The 10,651-nt window shown below is 41.1% G+C and overlaps 1 protein-coding gene across 1 annotated transcript in view; it reads right to left on the reverse strand.

The window, feature by feature from the left end:
- The window catches only part of LOC109038002 (Homeobox protein abdominal B), a 221,080-nt gene extending 214,636 nt beyond the window's left edge, over positions 1 to 6,444 (reverse strand). The window contains exon 1 of the mRNA XM_072303176.1: positions 4,088 to 6,444. The gene's annotated coding sequence lies outside the window, so the exon portion shown is untranslated. The remainder of the gene's footprint in view (positions 1 to 4,087) is intronic.
- Between the last annotated feature and the right edge of the window lie 4,207 nt (positions 6,445 to 10,651).

Consider the following 10,651-nt stretch of genomic DNA (forward strand, 5'->3'; position numbering starts at 1 on the left):
GAGCCGAGACATAGATGTAAGTCATAATCTTGATAGATTAACTATTTATATCAGTGATGTGATTGACCCGACTTTGTACTTGTACCGTGGTTAGCTATGTAACAAGTCGTTGAAAAAATGCTTCGTACATGGTACACATAATAGTAATCGCCGGAATTCCGCGAGAGAAAAGTCCAGGCTCTCCTCTCTGAGCACTGGCGATTATCCGCTTATTAGGAGCGGACCCTTTAACGACGAAAGGATCCATGGTCTAACCAGCAAACAAACCTCAAGTTATGGAACTTTCAACCGGTATAGTTCTTCCATAAGGACGAAAAATGGCGTATAAGGTGGGGCGGGCATCGTGATGTATGCTATGCTGTTGGTTGCCAGATTTTTATTAAATTTGATACCCGCAATAATTCACTTAGAGTAAAAGAGTAGTTCTTGTAACGTTAAAAATTTGCACTGATCAAAATGGAAGCTATTGTGCGAATAGAAATCATGACGTCTTGTGAAGAATGTGTCTGTTGCGCGCGAGACATATAGCCAAACAATATACTTCCAATGGGTAAAATCGCAAAAAAGTCACGTTTTTAATACCCGGAACGCAGTCGAGAGGGCATCACAGGGGAGCCAACTCCCCCAAGATGAAATAAAAGTGAATGCGAACTAAAAAAACTAGTCCCTCATATGTACAAATTGATCCTGTCATTAGGATGAATAAACGGTTTTCTGCTTTCAAATGTTAACGTTTGCTCAAAGCTCTATGACTTTCTAGATTTTTATTTTCTGTCACAGTTCTTTCTCTATATTATAGGTACGATGCTTCAGATGAAAAAATTGGAAAAATTGACCATTATTTTCCGCTATAAAAATTAAGGAAAAAATATCTGAAATTCGGGAAAATCGAGATCAAGACGTGCTTTTTCTCCACATACTGCCTGAATTCAGGCGAAATGGTGCACAAATAGACCGGGTAAACTTGAGAACGCGTTTAATTTTCAAAATTTCCTGGGAGGGGGGGGGGGGTGGGGCTGGTCCTCTGAAACCCCTTCCCCTCCACATCGCTAAGAGGAGTGGCGCCGATGCCTGTATGCTAGGATCGGCTATGAGGAAAGGGATTAAGTGGCCCCGAAAATACATTGCCCTTTATAGGGAAGTTAAGGAACGGTATCAGAAACTGAGTTTTGTAATACAAAATTTTCAGTCAATTGTTATAAGTATCAATATCCCGAAGATGTCTAAAATTTTCCGTAGAACCGATGCTCAATGTTTCATCATCATTTTTTCTTGCAGTTGCTCTTCAAGGTATTCAACGGTTGAATGATACTTGTAGCTTAAATAATAATACTGCTAATACTTGTTGAATAAAACAAGAAATGTTTACATATCTAAGTCTCCTATTTCTCTGTGTGTATGTGAACTCTCGCGCAATTTCACGATTATGGTCCAGTCATGTCGAAAAAGTCTTTGAGGGAAAAAATCTCACTTGTGCCTTTTTTAGGAGACAGAAATGAGGAATTTTATCCGAAACGAAGACCACAGTGCAGGTTGAACGAGGTATAGAAACAACCCTTCAAGCGCTTCACAAATTCCATAGCACGACGAAGTGAATTAATTTTACAGCAATTTAAGCCGCAAATCCAAGGACAACTGCATATTACTGAAAGAGAATTGTGCTATTTTATTGCATGGGTCCCTCGAGACTTCTTGATGGAACTCATTTATTATGATAAAATCATATGGAAAGAAGTGGTATAATGTATTGGATGGCTTCTTCCTGAATCATTTTCTGCCCGAACTAGTCGATTCACGAAGAATGCGGCAGTTACCGCTCCGGTACAGTAAGGAGGAGGAAAGAATGAAGACGAAGGCCGAGGATGAATGATGACGATCCAGTGAGGGACGATGAGGAACAAGAGGAAATTCTAGATGCTGCTGACTTGGGCGTAAGCAAGAAGGCACAAAGACCAGCCCCCCAATCAGCCAGGCCTCAGACTCAAACCTCTCAGGATAATCGTGTGATACTCAGAAATGGTAATTTACATTATAAGGAAGGTTGAGTTACAAATGCACTCGACCCGCCATCGTGATAAAACATTTTCTTGCCTTAAAGTTAAGGTTGACCTCCGCTAAATCATGTAAGAGCCCATTTATGCACGCGATTCGTGTCGCCGTGTCGCCGCGACGTATATTGGAATCGCACGATCCATATTTTTGTCGCCGCGGCACCTTTTTTCTGCCGCCGCGACACCGTTTTTCTGGAGCGCAAAAGCTCCAAAACACGTGCTCACTTTCAGTTTGTTCCCACGTGTTTATTGTCTGGATCCCGAAAAAGGATGAATCCCGTTGTTTTTTACATTTATTTTCGGTATTTAAAATATAGTGACAGATAAAAAAGACGGTTTGGTGTGCATCCTATCAACGAAGCCCGGTATGCTGAGGGGGCGTTTACTACCATTTTAAACTTCGTATTGACCGTGGAAAAAACGAGTGGATCGTCAGCGTGTCATACTCTTTCGGTATTCCTACCCTAGTAGTATTATTTAACTGTGAAAAGTCTCCTGCGCCATTGAAGATGACCCAATGGGTCGAAATTCGTATCGTGTAATGAAAACCTTCAAAAACTGTAACTGCCGACATTCTCTTTCGATTCTGAATTCTCATAATTCAACATAAAGTGGTTATCTCAATATTTTGTCTCGACTTCTGTTGATGTCTCCAAGCATTATAAGTTTATATTGACTTTTCGTTAGAAAACCAACATTTTTTGCGATGGAGAACCTTTCAAAAAATGTATGTTTGTATGAATGACCAGTTAATACCAGAAACAGCAGGAAGGTAGGAAAATGGCGTTGGCTTAGAAGGGGGGGGGGGGGGGCTCAGTGGGAATTTTTCATAGTAGTATTAGGGTACATGGAGGACAACTCCCACACCTATGCTGGAAGAGATTATGATGGAAGACACCTTAACTTTCATGCGCCAGGACGAATGAATGAAAAGCATGATTATTAAGTTATAGGCGAGCTTATTTCTATGTCCTTTGCGCATGGAGGTCGATTGAAGAACGATACATAGGATAAGGATTAAAGGATAAGTAGGGATGGTTCACCAGGGCCAGATTTGGGCCGCATTTCTACGTGATCCCCCCCCCCCCCCCGGCTCGTTAAACAGAGCATAAATTCCATGCAAATCGCTTGTCCATCCTTTGATTGATGGAAGACACCCTTCAAATAGTTTCGATAGCTGAATCTATCGATACCATCTGGTTCCAGTACTATCAAAGACTTATGGAATATTAGCGGTTCTCTGATGATTCATGATGTTTATGACATTCTCATAAATTTGTGTTTTAGACACACCTGTTCAAGATATTCTGCGGGGTCATGTATACATTGTATACGATAAAAGATGTGCGATAAAACTTCAATTAATTTGTTTTGTGTCATTCTTGGGAAAATAGACACAATTCGACCCTCAAATTGCTTCATGTGAATTATTTGTCCAGTGAAACTTAACGTAACTGCTTCTCTCTACCAACTACAAAACCGATTATGAGTCCTTTACATCATCCCTCAGTTCCCACAAGAAAGTCAAAAATCAGTTGTTGAATGATCACAGTTTGTGAAAAAACATTGCATAATTTTGGAAATCAGAAGACCAAGCGCGCACCGTCTGAAAGGCACAATGTCACGCTCAACATGAAACGTAGAAGAGATCGCTTTAAGTTGCGAATAATCTCAAATTATTGCAATTCTGTGGCAAGATGTGCGGTTGGCTTTATCCCCACTTTGAAAGGCAAAATAATCGAAATTTGTTACAATTACATTAGAATTATTTGGAATAAAGGGGAAAACTTTGCAATAACTGAATTCCCTCCCTCCCTTCCTTCAAGAAACCTCTAAGTTTGCCGAAAAATCGCAATTAATTGTCCATTCGTTGTCCGAAATCGCAATATTAACGCAGCGTGATGACATTAAGTTGGAACACTATTGCGACTCTAGCTTTGTAAAACTGGGGATGCTTGGGCCACAATTTGTAAAAACGCTCATCGAATACTTAAAGAACAAGGAAAAAAATAAGGAAAAACCAAACAAGTGCTAACCTGCTGCTCTATCTAGCTGACTTTTCCCTTCCAAATTGGCAGGACTAGAAACGGGTAAGTATTTTCACACCAAAAACAGACCGAAACACACAAGCGCGAGAGGACAATTCCACACCTTTTTCCAGCACAAGCGTGAAAACTCCGCGTGAAAGGCCGAACACAGGAAAAACACCGCGAAAACGCTCGAATCCGCACGGTAAGTTGAGTTCGAACTTTACCAAGCACAGCTTTCGGGTACCGAAAATCGCGGGGGAAAGGCGCAGCTCACGGCTCGAGCGAGCGAGGGGACGGGCAGTCGGTTGCCATGACGACGGTCCAAGATGGCGGCGCCGTGCCAGCGACCAATAGGAGCTCGGCGGGAGATAATAGCCTCCACGTCCCAGTCCCGGGTTCGGGCAGGAAGAAGAAGGAGAAAAAAACGTCGTCAATTATAACTAATTTTGAAGGAGGGTCTCTGCTCGATTTTAATCTCCGACGACGTCCACTCTCGGAAACAATACTGTTTATCTGATCGGGGCATAAATTTGACGGGCCGGGCCGGGCTTTTTCGGATCGGCCTTTAATTAAATTCAGCTTTTAGGCGTTCGTAAATCAGGTGGCTCTGTCGACTCTGGCCCGGGTTTCCAGCTTATGACGACGAATTTACGACGGCATAAACACGGACAGCCGCGCTAGAATTTTTGGAGACATGAGATCGGGATCCATTTTCCAGGAGGACAACCAACCTTCCTTGTTTCCTCACGAACACGTGTACAAACGTGCGATTGACCCTTTTCAGACCGTTCTCTCAGGTCATCGTTCCAAGTATTTCCTTCGAAAAGTCTTTGGATTTCTGTTCATGCCGCAGTGGTAAAATCTGATTTGAGTCTCTCGTCAGAAAATTACACAGCCGTGTAAAAAATTCTGGTAATTGAATCACTTCACAGTTGTGAATAGTACACGATGCTCAATATGCAGACCTACGACGGAGCTTTCGATAAAAAAAGATGTACGACAAAGCTTCTAGGATTACATAAAGTCGCACCAAAAAAGGACGTATTTCTGTCTAACGGAACTATGTGCATTATGACGTGCGCCTTCTTAAGCATATGCTCTCATGGGTCTCAGGGCTCATGTCATAATGAACATAGTTCCGTTTGACAGAAATATGTCCGATAAAAGAACGAGAAGTTAAAGAAAAGCTGATTTAACCGCGACTAGAGATTAAAAGAAAAAAATTTATGTAAGCAGTTAGATTGGTGGTCTGGAAATCGACGATCAACCACGTACTTGAGTTATTTACTTCTACTTAGTAGCCGTTTTCCATCATCCCAATTATCGTTTGATCAGTCTGATAATTCCTTGGATCCATGCAGCTTGAGCGGGTTTTGACAGATTCCTTTCGGAGTTTTTTCACAGGGCAATTTTTTCAAGAAAAATTCGTGTGTAATGGTGGCTTTTAAGAGTCTTTTTAGAGATGCATTGGGAAGTCGCCTTTCGAGGAAACTTTTCGGGCTGGCGAGGCTGTCTCTATTTAACTCTTGCACATTTTTGTGGGGAAAAATAACTTATCGGTGAAAAAAAATACATGTTTAATTGTTTAAACATCTCTAGAATTAAGGGGTCAGACCGCGCCTCCTGCAAGCTGTTCTGAAGTACCTACTTTAAATTTTCCAAAAACGCCAGATTTTAGGAAAAAAAATCAAATTTTTCATTTTCATTCGGATTCTAAGGAGCCGTGTTGACAAAAATTTAAAAATCATATGACATCAGCTCGGCTGTAACTACGTGCAGGAATCATGGATGCCTACTGCCGTGCTAAGAAAATAATTTTCTTTAATTCCCCTCCCCCAATTGTACTTTGTATTTCTGATCATATGACTTTTTACTTTTTTTCTTTTTCTTTTACAATTTGAAGGGTTCAACCTCATACAAATGACGGCGCTACGATCCCGTAAGTTGTCCATTCTCTCCGTATAATTAATTTCAACCAACTTTCAATTAAACATGCCTAATTTTAACGACGAGTTTTCCTCAGTGCTCATGAACATACATAATCTATAGCTATTTGAAAATTCAATGGAACTTTGACGATTTTTCTGAGATAAAAAGTTGGCATTCAAGGATATCCATCCCCCCCTCCCCCATTACGATGCGTATTTTTAAACACAAAATGTAATTAAGAATTCTAGCAATAATGCTTACGAACATATTCCATAGCTATCACTAATTTCGAAAATTCAACGGAGCTTTCCCGATTGTGCGAGGCACTTGTCTACCCCGGGAAACTTACATTCCTAAACGAGAAAGCAGAAACAAACAAGGTTGCCAAGAGTGCAACATTACTCGTTCAAGTAAATAAGTTATTTATAATTCAACAATATTATTCAAGGCAATTGTTGTCGCAGCTGCGTCAACAAAGATTGAGACAAAGACAAAGATTTGGACTATATAGCATGCTCTCCGTATAATGGAGATGTTGCATGTGTGAGGAATTTGTGATTTGACCATTGATTCTTCGGTAAAAGTTCGCGAGAAACACGATGGTGCCACTGGTTTTCTCTGAAATCAACTCCCAAGCTCAAAAAAAGCTCTCAAGGTAAGTCCAAAATGGAGGGGATATCCCACCCTACCCTGAGAGTCCACCTCTACATCAAAACAAACTCTCCATGCAAAGATAGGGAGCAAAAACATTGGCAGGGTTGCCACTTTATTTGGGGACTTCAAAACTGAAAACACGGCATCACTGCTAATGTATTTGCTCCCTATCTTTGCATAGAGAGTTTGTTTTGATGTAGAGGTGGACTCTCAGGGTAGGGTGGGATATCCCCTCCATTTTGGACTCACTTTGAGAGCTTTTTTTGAGCTTGGGAGTTGATTTCAGAGAAAACCAGTGGCATTATCGTGTTTCTCGCGAACTTTTACATAAGAATCAATGGTCAAATCGAAAATCCCTCACACATGCAACATCTCCATTATTGTCGCAGCTGCGTCCGCGGCACGAGGATATCTCAAAGACAAAGATTTGGACTAGCATGCTCTCCGTATAATTAATTTCAACGAACCAGAAAAGGTTTCGAACGTGGAGACACATTTGGATCCAATCCAGACCGAGCGCGGAGCCTTTTATTTCATCATTTACGCTCTCCTTCCAGCTGTCCAGGTTTTACAGCTCCATTCCTCGATTGAGTCGTCAAACTTATCCTGATTCGGGAACATAGGTCCTCCCGACCAAGTCGCACGATGGCCCGCCTCTGCATGAGATCATAAAAGATTAATTAACCGAACCTCTTCATTACAGCTCGGGAGAGTTTCGTCTTCGCTCGATTTTTCTTTCCCTTTCGTTTTATGATCTGTCCTGGACTTCATCGAATCGAAGCGACTGACTAATCAGCTTATTGATGTGATGAGAACAATGTTGTGAGTTGAGCTGAATGTCAGTGGCGTGGCGTGCTTGGCGACGTATCAATTGATACGCCACTCGAACCTATGGAAAAAGATCGATTATCAGGGTGTTCGCAGCGAACACCTTAGTAATCGATCATTCACGCCACGCTACTGCTGTTTTCCGAAGCGTGCGAGCTAAACCGAAAGTCTGGACAGTCTATGGACACCTCGTTTTTCCTTAGCCAGCAGTTGCTAAAATCAGTAAATAGAATCATCTTTCAGTAGATTAACAGTGTGTAGGTTAAGACCATATCCACGTATTTACGTATAAATCGTTTCTGTATTTTACCTTCATCAATGAATTTTTTAAAAAAAGGAAAAAACTACGTGTTTTTCACCCTATTTAACACAGGATTTTGGTGACTTCTTCATACCGTGCTGGGCATGGCCTACGTTTCCTTCAAGGAGGAACGAAATTTAGTACCATAATCAATTGTTATAAAAAAAAAAAACAAATCAAATCAGTCCATTTCCTTAACGCACTGGAAAAAGAAGTCGCTTTGCATCTGGAGTCCAGACTCTTGAAAACATTGACGAGAAAAAACACTCATGATTCAATCGGACTTTATAACTGAATCAAAAGAGAATCCGCCTAAATCAAGAGGCTCGGCTCTCCGATTCCAGAAAACATCGGATCGAATCAAGAGCATTTTTTCTTGTCATTGCTATCAAGAGTCTGGACTCAAGATTCAAGCGACTTTTCTTACCAGTGCGTCTTCTTTGTCTATAGATTTCAATAATCAACCCGCTGGATAACGTTTCGACAATCCAGCCGCTGCATTCCGCGCCCGGAGCATGCGGCCGTGCTAAGGAAAAACGCCGTATGAGCCTTTAGGCGTTGCCAAATTTCCTTCGGCAAATCGCTAATTTTCGGGAGATTTTTTGAATATTTTTCTTCCAATTTCTCGGATAATTTAGTCTGTAATTTGATCTGAAGTGTCTGAAAATTTCAAGGAAAAATATGCATAATTTTCCTTAAAATTAAACATTTAATCGAAAGAAATTTGGCAAAGCCTGAAAGTTCATACGGCGTTTTTTTTTAGCACAGCAGCATGATCACCCGGGAGTCTCGTTACGCTCGGCTACAATGACGCCGAGCGGAGGTTCCGCGAGAGGCTCCTAAAGAGTCCGTAAGCGCCATCGGGAGGGCCGGAGAGAGCAGTTAATTGGTTAACAACCAGTAAAAGATGGCGTTTATAGGCGCTTTTTGTGTATTACAATTTAGTTGAGAAAACATTACGAGCTACGAGGAGTATGAACTTATGATGACGCTGATGGGTTTTTAACAACGCGAGTGTCGCGTTTAAAATCGCGTTTAACCGGCGGCCGGGATCGCGCCTGCAACTTGCACGTTTACGACGCGACGCTCGCCGCGCCCTCCGCGGATAAACTTCGCGCGGATGGTGCTCTGCAATTTTCGCCGCGCTCCTGCCAAACTGCACGACAGGACGAATGACGATTATAACGAATAAATACACTGGGAAAAAAAACACATTGGATCTAGAGTCCAGGCTCTTAAAAACATCGACAAGAAAAAGTACTACTGAATCAATCAGAATCTAGCTTAAATCAAGAACCAAGCCTCTTAATATAAGCGGATTTCGTTTTGATTCAAGCAAAAATCCGATTGAATCAAGAGTATTTTTTCCTAGCAATGTTTTCAAGAGTCTGGACTCTAGATCTAATGAGTTTTTTTTTTTTTTTCCAGTGTACATTTCGAGGGATCGATTAAATTTTCGGTCAAAAGTCGATTTGATTTTAAAAAAAATTCGATTCCGGAATAAATTTAGGCACTAGATGCGAAAAGGGCACTTTTCGGTTGTATTGTGTTTCAGAGTCTCATCTAATATTTCATTCAAGCCCTCCTCGAAGCACGGCAAGAGCCAGCCTGAAGCTCCTCTTGTGGGACTTCAAGTTAATCAGCCTGTCACAGTTCCTATAACACATAATTCGTCAGTAGGTGGTCCACAACCACCAGTCTTTCCTAGGCCCAAACTGATTGAACTGGCAAATTCTTCCAATCAGTAGGACACAGTAAACGAACTTACTCTGAAGTTCTGTCTAGATCCAATTTCAACGCCACCCCTTTGCTGGGAACGAACAAGATCTATATGGTTCACTGACTGCTGGGCACACCTTCAGGACCCGACCCAAAACCTAGATATAAATTATTTTCTATTGGTCATCCCTCCACGGTCTCACATGAAGAGGCTCTAGAAAAAATCAGACTAGCTTGACAAAACCTGATGATTGCAAGACAGGCGCCCAACGTCAACCCGTGTTCTGTGCTCTGTGCTTTTCGTGTGAACTTAAATTTCTGATTACATACGTCATTATCTTCCATGGAATCGTCGCGGGGTAGGCCGCCATCTTGGCGTCCTCCTCGGTATAACTTAAAATTTTGACTTTAGTGTTTTATTGCTCAATAATGTATATAACTTGTGTTATTGGCTGCCAAGAGTCTCTGCTTTGCAGGGTGAAGAAGTTCAATTAATCTTACTCTTGTCTATTTTTCACAACTCTATTCTGTCTCGCGATCACATAGTGAATCTACCCTAGATACGCCTCAACAAATCAACCGAATAATAATCCAATACGAAATTTCAAAATACATCATCCTTAAATATATCTTAACGAATCTTTCTAATCAATCTAAACAAATTTTAACATAGTGCGGATGAATCTCGATTCTCAATGCTTGGCATTAAGATCTCGTGTTGCGCTAGTGTGCCGATGGCATCGAGGTCCATCTCAGAAGGGTTGGCTTTTTCCCTAGGAGAAAAAAATTGACGACTTTCTCCATCCCAGTCTTACCCCTTTCCTGGCGAACTACGAAGATATTTCATGAACGATAGAACCCATTTTGCATTTGTTAAAAAGAACTTGCATCCTCGGGGAAGCTCTTGTAATTAATTTTTCAATTTTCTTTATTCAATTTCAAAAGATTACAATGAAAAACTCTGGACGATTCTGTTAGTTATGAAGTACAAAATTATACATACGGAAAGTGTACAAAAGATACTCTTTCAGACGAAAGGAAGCTATAATTCACATTTTGTTAAACTGAAACCGGATGGTGAACCTTCGAAGTTATTAATTGTATTTAGAAAATCATATCATTGGTATTTGTCAAGTATA

Source organism: Bemisia tabaci, chromosome 8 (genome assembly GCF_918797505.1).
Source record: "Bemisia tabaci chromosome 8, PGI_BMITA_v3".
Lineage (NCBI taxonomy): Eukaryota > Metazoa > Arthropoda > Insecta > Hemiptera > Aleyrodidae > Bemisia > Bemisia tabaci.